Source organism: Rattus norvegicus, chromosome 3 (assembly GCF_036323735.1).
Source record: "Rattus norvegicus strain BN/NHsdMcwi chromosome 3, GRCr8, whole genome shotgun sequence".
Classification (NCBI taxonomy): domain Eukaryota; kingdom Metazoa; phylum Chordata; class Mammalia; order Rodentia; family Muridae; genus Rattus; species Rattus norvegicus.
This window is the reverse complement of record NC_086021.1, coordinates 78,964,965-78,986,456: the sequence shown is the minus strand read 5'-3', so window position 1 is coordinate 78,986,456 and position 21,492 is coordinate 78,964,965. Positions and strand designations below refer to the sequence as shown.

Below are 21,492 nucleotides of genomic sequence, written 5' to 3'. Positions count from 1 at the left end.
GGTCACTCTGTGTCTTGTTGCGGGGCAAGTGGGAAAGTGTGTGTAACCCCCTCCCTCAGTGCTTGGCTGGCAGTAACCCTGCGATGTAGGCTCTGTCTGTGACCTGAGCATACAGCAACGTAAGATTGTTTTGCTGTGAGTTGGCAGGAGATGGAAATTTAGTCTTCGTTGTCCAGCCCAAATTTTGGGCTCTGGCCCATCTTAGCTCAACTGGTGTTTCATAACTACAGAGAAATGAATATTTTAAATCATTGGCTCTTGAAATTTTGCTTTAAATATGGTCTTCCCTATATTTATATTTGCCAGGAGCTGAAAATCTTGTGTTGAGTTGCCAAAATTTAAAATCCCAAATTTGTGCTCCGTTGAATTTGCTCTCTCTCCGTCTCCTTCCCGCTGTTGCTTTCCCCTTTTCTTATTTCACCTGTGGCGTTCCCGGGACTGTCTGCACAGTCTACATCTAACAGTGGTGCTTAGCAGCCTGCTAGACATTTCCATTTCCATTCCTGAAATACTTAAGTCTTTCCAAGTCCATCAGCCTGATGGTAAACTTTGCTAGTGCATATGTTACTTTTTCATCTCAGGAACGTGAGGTGATGACACTTAGGTACTTGAATTTAGGCTAGTTATTTAGCTTGACAGGCCCTGGCATGTCCCTTGTATAAGGTAGAAATGGCAATCCCAGTGGCAGGAGAGGAGCCTGAAATGAGCACCACCTACAAGATCCTCACTGTTCTGATTGTATTCTGACCATACTGCTTGTCAAACTCCCAGGACTCTCTTGGGTTAAGCGGCAAGTAAACCGTGTTTATAGAAAATAGTTACCGGGAAGTATCTCTCTGCAGTGGTACATCATTGAGGATCATTTAAAAATTACACTTTGCTCAAACCGCATGCATCTTAAATAGAGTTGACTTAGAACTCTCACTGAAAAATAGATTAATTTTATTTATAGGTTTCATCCAACAAGACAGGAAAAATGACCTATTCAACAGCTTGAAACATTGACCCCCTGTCTGAGTAGATGGCATTTGTAAGAAAAAGTAATCATGCTTAATTAATTCAAGATAAATAGTGACACAAAAGTGGTTTTATAAACACTGTAATGGATCTTTAGTAGTTAAATCCCTTCCTTGCCCAGGATTTCTTACATAAAAAGCAAAAGGTGTTGGTTCTGCAGAAACTGGAGTAGTGCCATGGGCTGGATGCTGGTGCTGACATTGGAAGCTGGGTACTGCAGGCATGAACTGAATGTTTCCACATGAGGCCACTGCTTCATTTCTGTGAGGACTCTCTCATATTCAGCACGGGTGCTGGGCTCGGCTATTCAGTGCTGTGCCATGGAGCAGAGAGAACCCAGTGCTAAGAAGTGTCCTGGAGCCTCTTGACAGGTGAAAGTTGTAGCTGTCTTCCAACTCTCGGCGGTCAGCCAACCGTCAGTGCCTGAGAGAAGAGGTTCGCTGAAAAAGCTGAATTGCACAGAATTCCAGTAAAAACACATACAAAGATTCAGTGCTCAAATAAATTAAACAAAATTTACACTTTTAAAATTAGTTTCTTTTTAGTTGGTTTTCAGTGGTGACTTAAGGTGATTGCAGCGCCCAGGTAGTGCTCCAAAGACTCCTTGAGTTTCCAGCTGTTGTTAAGAATAGTTTTGGAAAATAATGCTTCATGTAGTGTCCGTTGGTAAACATTGGAATGGTGGTTGCTCTGTTTTAGACTTGAAGGGTAAGAATCCCACATGTGTGATTGCCGTGGTCCTTAGGTGTCAGTTCTGTCCTGAGCTTCTGTCAACAGTTCAGTCTGTGCGTTTGCTGTGTGGTTTCATGGCCATGCACACTTTAATGGCTACTGCATGGATTGTTGCACAGGGTGTGCGATGTATTTTCATGACTATGAGTATTGTTGCCACAGGAAGTGAGTCTAAGCCAACTCTTGTTCCTAGGAAACCTGGTAGCCTATTGTAATGGCCACAATTTTCCTTCCAAGTGATAGCTATGATATTTTTCTCATTTACTACTCAACACATTTTCTGAGCTTAGAAAAATAATTGTAAACAAGAAAATTAAAGCACTGTATCACATAGAATGGGGAAGAGGCAGCATGTGAGGGAGCCAGACTCTTCTCTTCTCTTCTACAGTGGCTTCATTTAGTCATCCAGGCTGGAGAGGGGCCCAGTTTATTCGTAACCTCTATTTCTCTTGGAACTGAATTTGAATAGATTCTTGTTCCAAGTAATAAATATATGTGTGTCTATACAGATCATGGACCAATAGGTTCATTCAGTAGTTTTTATGATAATTTTATACTAATTAAATTACTAATGTATTAATTTTAAGTCTTTTGGAAAGCATGCTGTTGAAAATATTTCTTATAAACATTAGTAATATAAACTGACAAATAAACCATATAATTTGCATTTCAGAAACAACACCGTGAGCCAAGACATAATCTAGACAGAATGTCCTTAGTTTTGGATCAGTTATCTGAACATCCGCCTTTTCACATAAGGATGCCTCTGATGGCAGGGGTGTGAAAACACTTGGTGTAATGAAACGTCAGCAAGCTAAACGGTACCCTTCTCACAAACATTGTCTCTTTCTCTCCACACACACATCTGTATATACATACGCGTATATATGTGTGTATGTATTCCTTTCTCTAAAGAAGCTTAGAATAAATGTAGCACCTTACACGTTGCCATGAGTTTGATTTTAAGGAATTTCTTTTGTATTGAAACTTATTTTAAAAGACTTTTAGGATTACCAAACTACATACATTTAACATTGAAATATAATTGATACACTGCTAAAAGTTATCGTTTACTACTAGAACATTTGGATACCTCTGTAAACATCCAATTCTTTCCTTGGGACAGCCTGAGGGGTGTAGGTGATCTGGTGTGCTAATTGGTGTGGTTTTTTTGTTTTGTTTTGTTTTGTTTTGTTGTTTTTTTTTCCCACTGTGCTTAAAAGGAATGTAGCATATTATCTATAGCTACACAGGCTCAATTTAAAAATCAACAGACTGGCTGTGTATAAACTTAATCTTAAATAACATAATTGTTCACACTAGGAGAATAGCATGAAGCAAGCTTTAGAAGCCATTCTGTCAGCGCTTGCCTAGCAAGCGCAAGGTCCTGGGTTCGGTCCCCAGCTCTGGGAAAAAAAAAAGAAGCCATACTGTTTGTCCTCCCTCCTCCTTTACCCCTGCCTCCATATTCTTTGGCCCAAACCATGTCATTCCTTTTTCTTATATCTGTTTAAGCTACTCTTTTTTTTTTTAAACCTTGCATGGGGCTGGAGAAATGACTCAATGGTTACAAGCAGTGACTGCTTTTCCAGAGGTCCTGGGTTTGATTCCCAGCACCCACACGATAGCTTACAAACATCTGTAACTCCAATCTCAAAGGATCCAGTGCTCTCTTTCAGCTTCTGTGAATACTGAATATGCAGTGTCCTAGCTAGGGTTTCTATTGCTGTAATGAAGCACCATGACCAAAAAGCAAGCCGGGGTAAAAGCGTTCACACTTTTATATTGCTGTTCATCATTGAAGACGTCAGGACAGGAATTCAAATAGAGCTGGATCCTACTCAGGAGCTCCTCCAGGGGCCATGGAGGGGTGCTGCTTACTGGCCTGCTCTACATGGCTTGCTCAGCCTGCTTTCTTATACAGCTCAGGACCACCAGTCCCGGATGGTACCATTCACAGTGGGCTGGGCCCTCCCCCACTCAGAAAATGCCTTACATCTGAGTCTCAAGGAAGCATTTCCTCAATGAGGCTTCTTCCTCTTTGATGACTCTACTTTGTCAAAACCAGCCAGTACTTGCACGCACACAAAGGCAATGTTTTCATGTCGTGAGCTAGCCTTACTCTCCTGGTCCTCCTCCTGCTTCTACTCCTCAGTGCAGGATTGAGGGTGTATGGCACCCAGTCTTGAGTTTCATCTTCCTCCTCTTCTTTCTTAGCCCTGCCTTCAGCCACCTCAGACTCCACAAATTTACATTGTAGCTTTTCAAAGATCAGCTCAGTTTCAGAGGTGAGCACTCTTCCCCAGAACTCCAATGTGGTAGGGTTGCTCACTACCAAGCTCATGATGTCTAAGAAAGCTACAGCTTCTGCATAGAACTTCAAATAGTGTTCTGTCCTCTGTAACACACTTTGCTTAGATAGCACAGTTGTTTGTTTTCCAGGAGCCTGTGGTCAGTGTGTACCAGTTACGTGGTCCTGAACAAGCCTTTAGCCTTAACCTTCCTAGATGTCAGTTCATCCCACTGATTGCTTATAGATGTCACTAGATGCCGTTGCGCTAATTAGTATGAAACTGCTTTTTAGATTTGTTGATTTTATTTTATATGTCTGAGCATTATATTCCTGCTTGATGCCTGCAGAGTTCACAGTCTCCTAGAACTGAGTTACAGACAGTTATAAGCTGCAGTGTGGGCGCTGGGAATCAAATCTGGGTCCTCTGGAAGAACAATGAGCACCCTTAACCACAGAACCATCTCTCTGGCCCCAAGTAGATATATTTCCATGAGAATTTCTATAATGTGGTCTTCCTTGAAAATGTAAAACACTAGCTTCATGGATCATTATGGCTCTCCTAGGTCAGATCAGCCAGAGTCAGATGCCTAGGTACTAGATAAGCCCCAGCCTACACTGCAAACACAGCTTCAGGTTTCTCTGGGAAATATTTCTATGTTCTAACTGTCCTTTATGTTCACAGAAACATCCAAAGTCTCGTAATTGCTTCATCCAGAAAGTAGAGCTTCTCTCTTAGTAAACAGTATGGTGAATAACTCTTGTCTTAGGGTTTTACTGCTGTGAAGAAATGCCATGACTGCAGCAACTCTTCTAAAGAATAACATTTAAAGTGGATGGCTTACACTTTTTGAGGTTTAGTCCATTATTGTCCATGGTGGGAAGCATGGCATTCAGACAGACACGGTACTGGAGACCAAGCTGAGAGTTCTACATCTGTATCCACAGGCCTCGAAAAGTGGCTGAAACACACTTCTTTCAAAGGCCCCAACTCCAACAAGGTCACATCCTATTAGTGCCACTCCGTATGGATCTATGGGAGCCATTTTCATTTAAACTACCACATTCCACTCCCTGGCCCCCACAGGCTTATAGCCATATTATATTGAAAAATGCATTAGTTCTACTTCAAAAATTCCCAAAATCAATCACAGTGTGAGCACTGTTTAAAGGTCCAAAGTTCAGAGTCTCTTCTGAAACTCATGTAATCTCTTAAATGTAATCCCCTATATAATCAAAATCAAAAAGCATATCACATACTTCTAACATGTAATGGCACTGGCTATACATTACCATTCCAGGTAATGGTAGGAATGGGAGAAAAAAAACAAAGCAAAACCAAAAACCAGCTGGGAAAACTCAAAAAAACTGCATCACCATGTCTGCAGTCAAAGCACTCTTCAGATCTCCGACCCCTTGTGAACTACAGCACACTGCTCTCTCTCAGGCTGGTTCCACTCCCTGTTGGCAGCTTTCCTTGGCAGTATCCCATGGCTCTGCCTCTGTCATCTCAGGGTCCCCAGAGCAATCCAGGTTTCGTCTTCCCAGCCTCATTTAATGGCCTGTCTAGGCCTCCGTGCAGGGACACCCTGACACAGGCTCGGACTCAAGCACTTTCCTTTGTTGAGGAGGGGATTCCCTAACCCTGTTCTTCCATCCTTGAATCTAAACCAGAGCCACATGGCCAAAGACAAAACACTGTTCTTGCTAGGGCTGGAACATGGCCCCTTGCTTGAATAATCTTCTTTTTTTTCATTTTCATGTTTTCTATGAGTGTCTTCATTGCCTAAGCTTGGCTGTTCTCGAACTGTCTCTGTAGACCAGGCTGGCCTTGAACTCAGAGATCTGCCTGCCTCTGCCTCTGCCTCTGCCTCTGGAGTAGTGGGGTTTAAAGCATGCATCACCACACCTGGCTCTAAGATTTTCTTTTCTATTTTTAAATTGGATATTTTTAATTTACATTTCAGATGTTATCCCCTTTCCCCCCACTCCATACCGTTCTCCCCCCCCCCCTGCTTCTATGAAGATGTTCCCACTCCACCCACCCACTCCTACCTCAACACCCTGACATTTCCCTACACTTGGGAAATGAGCCTTCACAGGAACAAGGACTTTCTCCTGTTGATGCTGGACAATGCCATCCTCTGCTACATATGCAACTGGAGCCATGGGTCCCTCCATGTATATTCTTTGGTTAGTGGTTTAGTCCCTAGGAACTCTGGTTGGTTGATATTATTGTTCCTATGGGGTTGCAAACCCCTTCAGCTCCTTCAGTTCTTTCTCTACCTCTTCCATTGGGGTCCCCTTGTTCAGTCCAATGGTTAGCTACAAGCATCATCATCTGTATCAGTAAGGCTCTAGGAGAGCCTCTCAGGAGACAGCTAAATCAGACTCCTGTCAACAAGCACTTCTTGGCATCAGCAACAGTGACTGGGTTTGGTGGCTGTATATAGGCTGGATCACCAGGTGGAGCAGTCTATGGACTGCTCTTCTTCACTCTCTGCTCCACACTTTGTCTCCATATTTCTTCCTTTGAGTATTTTTGTTCCCTCCTCTAAGAAGGACTGAAGCATCCACATTTTGGTCTTCTTTCTTCTTGAGCTTCATGTGGTCTGTGGATTGTATCTTGGGTAATCTGAGCTTTTGGGCTAATATCCACCTATCAGTGAGTACATATCATGTGTGTTCTTTTGTGATTGGGTTACCTCACTCAGGATGATATTTTTTTAGTTTCATCCATTTGCCTAAGAAATTCATGAAGTCATCGTTTTGATAGCTAAGTAGTACTCCATTATGTAAATGTACCACATTTTCTGTATCCATTCCTCTGTTGAAGGACATCTGGGTTCTTTCCAGCCTATGGCTATTATAAATAAGGCTGCTATGAACATAGTGGAGCATGTGTCCTTGTTATATGTTGGAACATCTTTTGGGTATATGCCAGGATTATATAGCTGGGTCCTCAGGTAGTACTATGTCCAACTTTCTGAGCAACCTCCAGACTGATTTCCAGAGTGGTTGTACCAGCTTACAATCCCAACAACAATGGAGGAGTGTTCCTCTTTTTGTTTGCTCTCTGCCCCTTTTAGTATTTGATCCTCTGGAGTCTTGACTTCTTGAGTTCTTTGTATATATTGGTGGAGCAGTCAAAACACTGTTCTTGCTAGGGCTGGAACATGGCCCCTTGCTTGAATAATCTTCTTTTTTTTCATTTTCATGTTTTCTATGAGTGTCTTCATTGCCCTCTATCGAATATAAGATTAGTAAAGATCTTTTCCTAATCTGTCAGTTGCTGTTTTGTCCTAATGATGGTGTCCTTTGCCTTACAGAAGCTTTGCAATTTTAGAAAATCCGTTTGTTGATTCTTGATCTTAAAGCATAAGCCTTTGGTGCTCTGTTCAGGAAATTTTCCCCAGTGCCCATGTGTTCGAGGCTCTTCCCCACTTTCTCTACTATTAGTTTGAGTGTATCTGGTTTTATGTGGAGGTCCTTGATCCACTTGGACTTGAGCTTTGTACAGGGTGATAGGAATGAATCGATTTGCATTCTTCTACATGCTGACCTCCAATTGAACCAGCACCAATTGTTGAAAATGCTGTCTTTTTTCCATTGGATGGTTTTAGCTCCTTTGTCAAAAATCAAGTGATCATAGGTGTGTGGGTTCATTTCTGGGTCTTCAGTTCTATTCCATTGGTCTACCTGCCTAACTCTGTACCAAGACCATAGAGTTTTTATCACTCTTGCTCTGTAATACAACTTGAGGTTAGGGATGGTGATTTCCCCAGAAGTTCTTTTATTGTTGAGAATAGTTTTCACTATCCTTGGTTTTTTGTTATTCCAAATGAATTTTCAAATTGCTCTTTCTAACTCTGTGAAGAATTGAGTTGGAATTTTGATGTGGATTGCATTGATTTTGTAGATTTTCTTTAGTTCCTTCTCACAAGTTGGAAACTTACCTGGCTGGGATCTTGCCTTGAGGTCACTACTCTCTTTATTTCATTTTACATCAGGCTTTTCTCTCATCTGTTTATCTCCTTGAACACTTGATTTATCTCCATTCCTCTTCTTGGTGTCCCCCCTTTCTCCTCAAACCATACATTTTGTATTTTTCCTTGTTCACCTTGCTTCTTTTCATTATAGATTTCATAAGTGAACATTAGTAACCAAATGACAGTCAGTACTAGGCTGTTTTGAAATTCCCTCTGCCATTTCAACTAATCCAAAACTCTTCAATATAACCTTAGGCAGACTTTTTTGGACAAGAACAGAAAACAGCCACATTCTTCACCAAAATACCTTAAGAACAATTTCTAGGCCACATACTAGCATTCTTCTCCTCTGAAACTTTTTAAGCCAGGCCCCCACATTTCATATCATCCTCAGCACCACAGTTCCGACATCCATGTTTAAGCCCCACTTAAAGAGTTAACTTTTTTCTAATCTGAAATCCCAAATCACATTGGTCCAAAGAAAAGCACCATCAGTACGCCAGTCCTTGGTAGCAACTTCTCTCTTTGGATTTTGTTGCTATGAAGAGACATCATGACCATGGCAACTCTTATAAAGGAAAATGTTTAATCAGGGCTGACCTATGATTCAGAGGTTTATCCTGGTTGTCCATGGAAGGAAGCATGGTGGCCTGCAGTTAGACATGGTGCTGGGAAAGGAAATAAGAGTTTTCGATCTAGATCTGGAGGCAGCAAGAAGTGACTGAAACTACTTTCTCCAACAAGGCAACTCCTTCTCCAACGAGACCATGCCTCCTTATAGTGCCATTCCTTATGGACTTATGGGGGCCATTTTTATTGAAACCACCACACTTTTATTTATCTCCACTGGTACCTGGGAAATTGTTTGAGTCTCATCTGTCCTTCCATTTTATTACCCACAGAAAAGAAAGCTGTGTCTTTACCTAATAACTTTCTAGTAACTATCACATTAAAGTGTGTTATCTCTTGTACCATTCGCTGTTTGGTGTGAGTCACACTCTAGCTCTCCTTTTCTGTGTGTAAGACACAAAGCTTTGTGCCACCAGGCCTGTTGGGATGATGGATAAGCCTCTGCTCCTGCGGAATCCATTCATGTACTCACAGGTTCCTCTCTGTTTTCTTTAGTCCTCCTAGGTCAGTGCCCTCCTTCCTTGGCCACTGATATCTTCGTTTTCTGTCTCTAAACAGTCTTCCCGAACCATCTGTAGAGACAGCTTATTCTGGTTATCCAGATGTTACCTTGAATTTCAACAAATTGAAGAAGGCAAGGCTATCATCCTGTTTCTCTTTAAACTTCCATGAACTAACCCTCATCTTTCGAAATGAACTTCATTTAATTCATTTGTTCTTTTCTCCTGTTTGCAGAAAAACAGTAGACTGGGGGAGAAAAAATATAGAGAGTTCTGGCTTACAAAACTTAGTATTTCTAGCTGTTTAACATTAACATTTGGGAAGTAAGAAGCAAGCCACCTACATTATCTATAAAATATTGTGATTTTAATACATGTTTAAGTTATTTATCTCCAGCTTGAGACTGTGCTACAATAGCCAGCTAATCACAGAAAATTAAAAACAACTTAATTTTTAAAAAAATCATGGATCAGAAATAAGTACAAAACTATGCTATTTCATCCCAGTTTCGAGGGTTTAACCTCTCAGTCTTGTTTCCTTTCTGATTCAGCACTTTGAATTTCATGTAAGCAGTTGTTGACTAATCAAAAGACTGAACAGTAAGTATGCTTTTTAGTTTATCCAAATTTAAGGTCCTAATGGAAACTAATCAGGAAACAGAAAGGAAGCACAGTTATTTAGCCAAACTCCATAGTGTCTGTTCTGGAATGTTCCTGCAGGTGGGAGGGTCATTCCCATATTAAGGAGAACATCTGAGACCAGAGAATTATCCTTTTGGTGTAAGAATGGTGACTGATGGGTGGGGTGTTCTGCACTGGGTCATGACCCAGTGCACAGCTGTCAGTCATATATGGGTCCATGTAGATCATACTGAACAATTCTATGCCTAATGATTGAAGAGATCTTCACTGGACTTCAGGAAATTATTTATGTGACTTTCATTTGTTCTTCCATGTTATGACCCACAGAATGGAGAATAACTGAAAATCACTGAGGAAACTAGATCCAAAGAGGACGGTGGAAAAGAAACCCATCCGTTCCTTAGCTCAGAGGAGTGAGGCCGAAAGAGGACCCAATTGTAGTTTCTGAGCCACCTGCAGTTTGAGGAAGAGTTCTGTATCTGGGCCAATTGAACAGATAAAATAACTTTTTAGTTACTGACTAGAAGGTTGAAAAGTAGCTACTGGAAATTCACCCATTATTGGCATTTCACAGTGTTTAGGTTTGGATGAGGAAATCATTACTGACAGAAACCTTCATTTAAGTGTGCAGACGGACGCCAACTGTGCACACTTAGGGCTGACAGCGTTTGGGTGCATGAGACAGTCGTCATCGGGTCAGCACCTTGCCCCAGACACAACAACCCCATGAGAGCTTGAACCCACAGCCTCTGTATGCAAGGCAAGCTCTGTCTGTCACAGCTGAGCTACACACCTAGCCGTTGTTATAATTCTTAAGAACTGGGCACGGCACGTCTTCTGTGTATTTGTTTTATAACTGATTTCAGTGTGTCTGAATTAGAATAAGTTCTCCTGTGACCTAGAACTGCCTTCTGGCAAGCAGGACTTAAGGATTCTAGTGACCCTTCTTTGACTTTAAATAGTTTATGGCCACATTCCAGAGGTGATGTTCCACAAGGTTTGGAAAACTGTAACTGTTGGTAAAAAGAAGAGAACAATAGCCAAAGAAATAGAAATGTGTCAAGATTTTATCGGCCCTTGCTCACCGTGTTATACTAAAACATGTATGTTGTGGTAAGGAGCTCAGTCGCTTTATTTACATATAGGGAAGAAGATGGCTCAGTAGGTAAAGGCACTTGCTACCAAGACTAAAAACCTTAGGTCAGTCCCCAAGATCGGTATGATAAGGAAGAACTAGCTCCAGCAAGTTGTCCTTTGACTTCCACCCGCACGCCATGCCATACATACAAGAAAGGCAGTATATGAACAAGTATGACTTTCATCATGACATTTTAAATGGATATATCAACGTCATGTTCACCATCTCATCACTTATTCTAAACTTTTAGCTGAATATATTGTTTTTCTTAGAATGCTTAAATAGCTTTGGCTCTTTACTATTTAATCTAGGATTAAGATTCATAAAATAAGTTCTGATAGGCATCATGGCACAGCCCTGTAATTCTAGCGATTGACAAGGCTGAATCTGGAAGACTTATAAGTTCAAGGTCAACCTGGACAACTTAGGAAAACCCTATGTTAAAAAGCAAAAGAAAGGCTAGGACGTTAACTCAGTAGAGCAGCTGTTTAGCATTCACTACTGGGAAGAGGGGAAGGAGAAGGAAGAAATTATGTAGCCCTGGATTATCACCTTGCCATAGCTTGCATAGACAGCATTTGATCCAGGACTTTTTCTAACATTATTTTCTTCTTCTTCTTCTTCTTCTTCTTCTTCTTCTTCTTCTTCTTCTTCTTCTTCTTCTTCTTCTTCTTCTTCTTCTTCTTCTTCTTCTTCTTGACATTGTTTTCTTTTTAATTATATTTTAAATATTTAAAACACATTTTACATTTAAATATATTTGATTATATTCTTCTCCTCCTCCAAGTCTTTCCAGATCCTCTCCCCCTTCCTACCCACAGGACTTTAAGTTCATAAAAAACAAGCAAAAACTCAATAGAACAACAACCCCCCCCCCCAAATAAAGAAAACAAAGCAAAAAGAAAAAAGCAAAACCCACCAAACTGTGACTAAACAAAAGCACACACATGCACACACAAACCATGGACATTTCTTTACTCTCTTAATTCCATACTTTTGGAGATTTGTTTTCCACAAAGTTCTGCCTTACTTCTCATGTAGAACCCTTCAATGAAAGCTTGGACAGTCTATATTTCTAGCATCCTACTCCATGTACAAAACAACCAGGTTGGCTGGTTGTTTGTTTGTTTGGTTGGTTAGTTGGTTGGTTGATTAGTTGGTTGACTTAAATGGAGCATCCTTTAGAAGAAGTTTGAATCCTAGTCTGTAACTTCCATGATCTTGCTTTAAGTATGTCAGTAGCCTCTCTGTGTCTCAGTCATAAAATGAAGGATCCCGCTTCATAGCAGTAGATAACATGATTTTTTTTATATAGAAATTCTCTCTGTTAACCCTTTAGAGGTTTAGTTTGGGTTTTGTTTTGTTTTTTTTTAATAGGTTTAGGATCCTTATAAAACTTTCTATTCTAAAGAATAGAACAGGATGGAGATGTATAAATTTAGTATCAACTTGCTTCTATGCCCATGATGGTCTGTTTTTTAAGTTGTCACATGGTTTCCTTTGGCCTCAGGAAATTATAGGTATCGTCTAGCTCCCTAGTATGCACTTTAAAGACAGTAACTCTGACAATAAAAGCAGAGCCTCTATAGGTAGGAAACCTTGTGAAATATTTCCTTCAGATTTTCTCCTATGGTCCGCATGACAGTCTTTCAGGGTTGGGTTTTATACTAACAATATGGTAGGTTTGTGGTCAGTTGTTAAGGAATTCCAGGCGCACCTAAATAATGCAGAATGAACTCAAAAGGATAACCAGACCATTCCACCAAATCCTTCTTGGTGCCATTATAGAGCGAGAACTTTAGACTCTGCTAATAGTTAAGTGGGTCCCTGTCTTAAGTTATTGAATTACTCAAAAAGGAGAAGTTAGACCACCAGAGTGGGCAGGCCTTCCTCAACTGGACATGCTACTTCAGAATCACAGCTCTTCCCTCAGATTTGCAATAATCTCTACTGTCAAAAGAGTAAAGACTCCATTGTATACAATAAGAGTATCTATTCCTATACAGATTTGTATTACATTTTATATTTTAAAAATATATTCTCTCCTATAATGTAGTTTTATTCCCTAGTTGTCACTTGTGGCAAATAGTACTCTTTGTTTAAGTGTCACAGAAAGATCCAAGTTATGGGAGAAGGGTGAAATATACAAATTCCGTCTTGTTTTCCAGGAACAACAAAACTAACTATCTAATAAAAGATTGATATAAAAAGTGATAAATGTACAAAATTTACAGTAATTCAACATGTGAATTTCAAATAGTACTGTACTTAGAATGAAATGGATAAATTTCTTATAGATGTTTAATAATTGGACTATGTAATGATTTATATTTACAAAATCTTTTGATAACTAAACATGTATTATTAACATTAATAATATAAAACACATTTACTGTAAGTCCTCACACCTTCATACTTTTGACATTTGTCTTAAGTTCAGGTAGACACTCTCAGGTTTCCACTATTTCGGCCTTCAGTGCGTTTCATCTTCAGGCTGGTGATCACTGACTCTGAATCTGCCTGAAGACCCGTTAGTGTGACCTTCTATGTAATCAAGAATTTCCAAGCCAATCGGAATACTTTTCAAATCAGATTTCTGAACACTAGCAAACTACTCCAGAAGTTCGTTGTAGTGTACAAGCAGAAGGAGCAGGAATAGAGACCCTCTCCATCTTTCACCCAGCTCTATACTGATCCCTCCCCATCCTATTTGTTGGAAGTAGGGCAGGCTGTAACAGTAAGGATTGGCATTTTATAAGGCAGAGATAAAGTAGAGATGCCTCCAGAAATGTCACAGTTGGCACACATGGATCTGTCGTCTGTGTGAACGTGTTTACCTCTCTGTGTGCACATGTTGTAGTTCTGTTGCACAGTAAATGCTAAGTCTGTGGTTCTCTAAGTTCTTGGGCTCAGATCTGTATTATGTTTTAAAATTATTGAAAACAAGGGATTTTGGGGCTGGGGATTTAGCTCAGCGGTAGAGCGCTTACCTAGGAAGCGCAAGGCCCTGGGTTCGGTCCCCAGCTCCGAAAAAAAGAACCAAAAAAAAAAAAAAAAAACCAAAAAAAAAAACAAAACAAGGGATTTTGCTTATATAGGTGCTTTTGTTAATATTATGCTGGAAATTAAAACTAGTTTTAAAAATAATTCTGGGAAATAAAATTATCTGGCAACATGATAACATTATTATGATAATAATATTTGATTAAACAAAAACCTTTAGAAAATGGCATTATGAAGTTAATTATGGTAATGCACACCTGCCCAGAGGCTGAGGCAGGAGAATTCCACTGAGTTTGAGGCCATCTTATGCCACATAGTGAGTTCAGGCCAGCGTGGGCTGCAGAGTAAGCCTCTGCCGCAGTAGTAGATGGTCGTAGAGAATGCTGTTGCTTTACTGCCTGTAAATCTCTCTAGACTCTACTGTGACACTAGGGGAAAGGGTTCTCAGAAATAGCTCTGCATTCATTCTGCGGCCACACATTGTTTTGATTGGAGTATAAGAAGAAATCCGACCTATATACAGTTGAATAGGTGTTTTAGTAGCTTTTTCAGATAATTATGGATAATTCTCTTTGATGCAATGCCATAATTAATATGTTTCCAAATAGAATCTGAAATCCTGTCAGTGTCTTACTTAGTTATCCTGGAACCTCTCAGCGTGCTTTGAACTCTGAGTGGATCTGTCCACTGTGCATGATTCTGCAACATGTATTAGTCATTTGGAAGATGCCAATTGCCTCACAGAGTTCTTACAGGTGTTGACATATTTATATAGTATCAGAAGGCACATCTGTTGATATCGTCATCTCTTCAGAAAAGTCTTGTTAAGTAACAAGAATCTCTCATATTCAGGAAGCAGACACAAACTTTCCAGAGTTACGTTGCTTGAAAGCTTGTAGTTTGTTACTGACTCTTTCACCAAGTGGAAGGCTTGCTTTATTTATTTTCCAGATCAGAACTTCTTAAACTTTTCTAACATGACTACATTTCACCCAAAATCTTTTTTTTACATTGTCCCAGGTATTTAAGTATATTAATGACCTATAAGTCAAACATTTCTGATAAATCATAGAAAAATTAATTTAAAAGGAATTTTTAGGTATACATATAATTTTACTACTTCATACAGACTAAAGCAAGTTTGCTTAATAATAAGATGAATATGTTTTGCTTTTATATAAATCTTTATATATGCAAAAGCAGTTAGATGCTTTAGCATTTCCACAGATAATTCATATTTTGCTTTTGATTGTTAGTGTTGAGAATGCTGCCTCCCACAAATCCACAGTCCAGAATGTAGAAATAGTCGTGTTTAGGGCCATTTCGGAAATTATTGGTAATGCTGCCTAATCTCATCCCAAACTTCGTTTCATGATTTATTTTCATAGAACTCTTCAGCAACTCAAAAGCAACTTTTAAAATTAAGCACTCTAATATAGTATATCAAGGGCATACTAACTTGCTTGTTAGAAACTGAGGTAGGACAGGTTAAACCATTACAGTTCTGTAAGAGTAGAAACATTGGAATATCAGGGTACAGTAGTCTTTTCTCTGACTCAAAGTTATCAAAGCAGCATTCTTGTTATGTGTAGCTAGACTGCATGCACAGTGCAGACTGCATGTGTTGTGTGTTCAGAATCAAGGCTAAGTGCCGTCTCACTCCACAGAGCTGACGGGTGCTGACAGACACCAGGTTCATTGTCCACTGTTTCTCCTCACAACTGTGTCTTTGGGATAATGCAATGCATTAATCCCTGCACTCGGGGTCTCAAAGAACTGGCTCTTCTAAAAACGAGAACGGCTACACTGCTAAGATACCCCGTATGACAAGGTCTTCTCCTGCGTGTTTTCAGCTTGCTGTTTGCTAGACATTTTGGTTCTCAAATGAGAATCTGAAAGCTTTCTACCATATGATGGGCTTTTCTGGTGAGGTTAATTCTGATTTTGACATTGTAATTTTAGATATGATGTAAACTATATCAACATTTGTAGTATTCAACTGATATCGCAGTTTGGTATTTTGACAATGAAAAAATGTAATAGGTGCATTCACTTAAATTCTCTAGCTAGCACTTTCCTTGTTTCTGTGTCTTCCTTGCTTTTGAAAATGATAAATAATTTCATCTTGGAGTGCCTTGCTGGTTTGAGTTTATAGAAAGGAAAACGATCAAACTTGGAACTGTGCTTGCTAAGGATAGGAAGTGCCCACATTCTCTTTTCTTCTAATCTTATCTTAACATTCATCCTCACAATTTTCATTCATGAAGGACTTTTCCTAGAACCTTATGTTATTCCTCCATGTTATTCCAAAAATAATTGCTTTGGTCCTGTAAACAGTCTTTAGAAATGGAGACCTGCCGTTCAGGATGGCCGCTGGTCTTCTTGACTAAAGTGGCTCACGCTCCCTCCATGCTACAGATATTTCCAGTCCACTGTCTCCTTTGGGTGGCAGCGTTGCTAAGATACTTCTGTCATCACAGATTTTTCTCTCCAACATGTTTCCAGTTCATTGTTTTGCAGCCATACTGACTGTCAAATGTGGAAGCAGTGTTTAAAAGCCGTTCTTTGTTGTATCGCTGGCCAGGCACTGGATTTTTACTAATAGCTGAAAAACAAAAAGTACATTTCAGGTATCTCCTTCGTGTTAGACATGACTCAGCAGTACACAGACAGGAGCTGTGTGCAGTATACAGGGAGCAGGTGTCCTGCCACAGCACCCCTGACTTCCTGTTCTCAGCCGGGTTACAGTGACAGCAACACTCCCTGCATTACTCCTAGCTTGTCCAGGAGTTCCAAACGCTTGTTGGATGCAGGGTGCTGAAAATACATGCTTTGCCTACATTCTGTGTATGCACATGTCTCGTCTGTCTCCTAATATCTGTCCTGGGAGAGGTCCTCTTCATCATTCCAGCTCTATGGGAAAAAACAGACTTACCTACCTCTTAGAGGCTCGCCTAAGAGCTGTTGTATTCTTCCTTCCCTAAGATCCTAGCTCACTGGTCCACATCATCTGACTCAAGGCCTGTGCTTACTTCCAGATAGCACTGCTTTATTTACTTAAAACACAGTTTCACTCTTCATGGAAAGTGGCTAGGCAGGCTGAGGAGGAGGATAAATAAGCTGCAGCCTCCTGTCTAGTATTTCTGCCCTGAGGAGAGCATTTAAAGGCACACCATCATGGAAGGAAACATGTCTGCAGGAAGGCACAGGAAAAAAGTGACCTGTCCCAGAAGTCCCAAGAGAGGATGGAGTAGAACCACATTAGTGGGCTGAATTCAGCCTCTCTTAGAAAGTGGGATTGGGGAACTAAAACAGGATGAAAATAGCTATTATCTGCTAATATGTGCTTCAATTGTAATCAATTCATAAAACATGTATTTATCACTTTAATATCTGGCCCTTGTGAAGATAGCATGTGCCCCTGTTTTCTGGTACTCCCCAGTTATAGTGGTGAAACCATAGCATACAGTACTCAGGGAAATACTTGTTGATTGAATTTAATTCACGAGTGCCCAGTATTTCAGCTGTATGTCCTGGACACTTCTGCATTCTCATGAATAAGTTTATGGAGAACAGAAAATATAATTTCTCAGGCTATCCAAAGTCTGTATTTAATGTTATATTCTTTTTTAAAAATAAAAATTGCATCTTAATTTATCAAATTTTACATTAGCCAATCTCTGTTCAGACTTAGATATTTACCCTCCTATACATTATAGTGTCTATTTGGTGGGGGTTAATGAAAAGTTTACACATTCCTAAATGTAGCTGCTTAGTTAATTACCTTTTTAATTTACCATTTTGAAGAATAGTCTTGTTTTCATTCAAGAAACAAAAAAGAAACCTATAAAAAAAGATATTATACTTAGTAATACCTCTCCCCCGAAATTCTAATGCCTAACCAAGGACTGCATGTGACTAAGTACAACCCACATGTCACTATGTCCACCATAGGCAAAATCGTGATTTGGTTTTGTGCCATTTTGCAAGGAGGGGCTTTCAAGTGCCTAGAGTTAATTGCCAAGACTATCTGCTTTAGTTTGCACTTGAATGTCCCCCCAGAGCCCCACTTCCGGACAGTGTAGGGCCACAGTGGAGCCTCCAGGAGAAGAGGCTAACAGAAACTAGGTTCGTAAGCAGAGGCCCTTGACAGAGATGCCAGGATGCCGCTTGATGGCTGCCATGAGGCAGACTGACTTTCTCCACTGTCACAAGCGCAGACCAAAAGGACTAAGTAACTATGAGGTGAGGACAGGAAGCCAAAGTAACCCTTTCTCCCTTTGAAGTTGATTCTTAGCTGTCTTGTCACAGTAGCAGACAGATGACTAACACACTGCCGTATTACTCTGTAAGCTGCAAATAGTTGTCAGGCCCAGCTCAGCCAGGGATGCTTCTTTTCAGCTCTAAGTATTTTTGCTAATGGTTCTCTCTGTCACCGTGAGCCTCACTTACAGTTCAGTCTCAATCATGTCCCTGGGTCTCAGTGAAGCTCAGCAGAGAGGAGAGAGACAGGGTATAAAATTACAAGGCCTGGATTCCATCGTGGCTGCTTGGATTTTCCGCTTCTAAAACAAATGCCTTAATATCAACAGATTTCCCTTCTGAAAAGCAGGAGCATGAGAACAGAATGAACTAGCCTATGTAGCCAATAGTCTTAAGTTCTGGGAAAGAACCCTGCTGTGGGTAGTACAAAAGCTGAGCTGGGATATTTTTTGTGGGTCAGTAGATTAGCAGAATACAGTAATTAAAATTATCATGAAGTAAGACTAGAAGGGGATTACTGCCTTGGAGGTTATTTTGTGATCTGAAACATGGTTAGAGAGTCAGGCTTGGGGCAGAAGAGATTTTCCAACAACTCCCGCATGGACCCAGGCTTATTCTGACGTCATTCATAAACCCAAAGGTAAATGCTACTTGTCTTCTGCCTCACATGGGTTCTTTTTTCTTTTTTTTTTTTTAATGTTTTTTTTTTCCATTTTGTGTGCATTGGTGTTTTGCCTATAGTGTGTGTTCATGAGGATGTTGGACCCCTGGAATGGGGTTACAGACAATTGTGAGATGGCATGTGGGTATTGGGAATTCATCCTGGGTCCTCCAGAAGAACAGCTAGCACTCTTTTTTTTTTTTTTTTTTTTTTTTTTTTGGTTCTTTTTTTTGGAGCTGGGGACCGAACCCAGGGCCTTGCGCTTCCTAGGCAAGCGCTCTACCACTGAGCTAAATCCCCAACCCCACAGCTAGCACTCTTAACCTTTGAGTCATCTCTCAAGTCCCTGCTTTTTTTTTTTTTTTTAATATACCAATCATTTGTAGGCCTCATTCAGATGCCTCTAACCCTGTTGAGTGTTGATTTCCATGAGACAGCACACATACAAAGAATCTAATGACTGTCTCTGGGGTGAAGGAAAAAATCTAAGTTATGGATTGCTAAAGTGTTCTCTAATTTCATTAGGAACCTGTGAACTGGAAGGACTGTCATAAGATAAAATGTTGTAGATATGATATAAAAAGGTTTTTGTTTGTTTGTTTGCTTGCTTTCAGAAAGTTCCCAAAAGGAAGCTAGTATTATTTCTTACACATCATCATCTTCATGTACAATATAAGCATAGTGGTGTATGGCAGATGGTATTGTGGACAGCGGTCATGTCTGTGACTCTGTTCCTGAGGACCCTTCTTGTGTATCGGTGTTTAAGGAGGTAGAATTTTGTGCCTTTAGACCTCTGTTACCATTGCCACATAAAACACCCTGCCCTGGCGTCACACTAGCCCATGCATGCCATTTACTCTTAGCCTGCTTCTCTACTGAGCCAACATTACCAAACATGAGCCAAGACGTTCCTCTTCTGATCAGATACTATGTGGTGTCTCCATGTTAGTTACTACTAGAGAAGCTGTGTAATGGAGGCCGAGTTAGAAGTTGTGATCTGACTCTTGTAGTGACTAAACATTTAGAAGCCCAGAAGAATGTAAGTTTCCTATGAAACATAAATATTTATTAATTTGAAAATGTCTTAGGGCCAATAAGCAGCATCCCTCCATGATCTCTATCCATTCCTGCCTCCAACTTTCTGCTGCTTGAGTTCCTGTCTTGGTTTCCCTGAGTGAAGGACTATGATCAGGAAGGGATGTGTAAAACAAAAAAACCCTTTTCTTCCCAAGTTGCTTTTGGTCAAGGTCTTTGTCACAGCATCAAAAAGTGAACTAAGACAGTGTGAATAATTTGTTGACTCTTTTTCCTGTAAGCAGACCTTGATGAGGTTACTGTTTGAGCAGAGAGATTTTCATAATTTAAAATTGCGACATGAGGGTTAGGTTAAAATTAGAGAATGTTACTGCTTACAGCAATGGTTCACAGCCTTCCTGGTGCTATGACCCTTTAATACAGTTCCCCATGTTGTGATGACCCCTAGCTATATAATTGCTTCATTGCTACTTCATAACTAATTTTGACAGTTATGAATCATAATGTAAATGTCTAGTATGCAGGATATCTGATATGTGAATTCTGTGTCCATAGGTTAAAGACCACTGATTTATAGTGTGTCCCAAAGTTTACATACTCTAAGACAGGGGTCTTGGGTTTTTAATCCATGCCATAGTCACATAGACTACTAACCATAATCTCAACAATAGAGGTCCTTGAATACAAGAAGGCAAAATTTCCACTTATTGGTTACTTACTAAGCTCACAATATGCCAAATTCTTCTCACCTATCATTTTATTTAACCTTTGTTATATTGTTGCATCTTTTAAAGCAGTTTTACATGTAAGGAAACAAAGACTAAAATAAATTACTAGCTTGACCAGGACATCCACAGCCAATTAACAATGGACTTAAAGTTAGTGCCTTATGTGGCTCAGCAGGAAGCTTCTGGTTCTACTCCACTGGGTGAGACTGAGAGGCCGGCTCAGCACAGGTCCCATGTCTGTGTAGGACAAATAACAGGGTGGTGAGATTGCTAGGACCCTTTCAGTTTGCAGCAGTGAATGTGTGCTTTTCAAGAGCACACAGCGCTCACATGGCTCCTGCCCCTCCTCGAACCTTCCCATTGCTATAGTCCTCTTCTCTATACTAGAGCATAGACATGGAGAAAAATGCAGGCTTGGGAATTTGCCCATTTCCTTTCCTTTTAGCAGTGTAATTGTAATTGTTTAGATAAACCCACAGAAATACCAGTTGGTGTCAGGGATGGGCAGACTCAATTCTAAAGATAGCCCAAAGACTCTTGCTCTAAGTAAAACCTAACCACTGCTGATGCTTCCACCAAGAATAATCTTTTTTTTTTTTCCCAGAGCTGGGGACCGAACCCAGGGCCTTGTGCTTGCTAGGCAAGCGCTCTACCGCTAAGCTAAATCCCCAACCCAAGAATAATCTTATATAAGCCATGTGCACTATCAGTTTGGACTGCCCCAGGACCCACTTCTTTCTGGTTTATATTATGGAATCAGAATATCAGAGCCCCCCACCCTCAACCCAGACTTTCACTACCTGCTCATACGGTAAGATAACAGAAGGAACCGTGGAGATTAAAGGCAGGGATTCAGATCCAGAC

The 21,492-nt window shown here is 40.3% G+C and overlaps 1 protein-coding gene across 4 annotated transcripts in view; it reads left to right on the top strand.

Moving 5' to 3' along the window:
• The window catches only part of Chn1 (chimerin 1), a 166,712-nt gene that overhangs the window by 97,584 nt on the left and 47,636 nt on the right, over window positions 1-21,492 (top strand). The gene's annotated exons all lie outside the window — the stretch shown is intronic.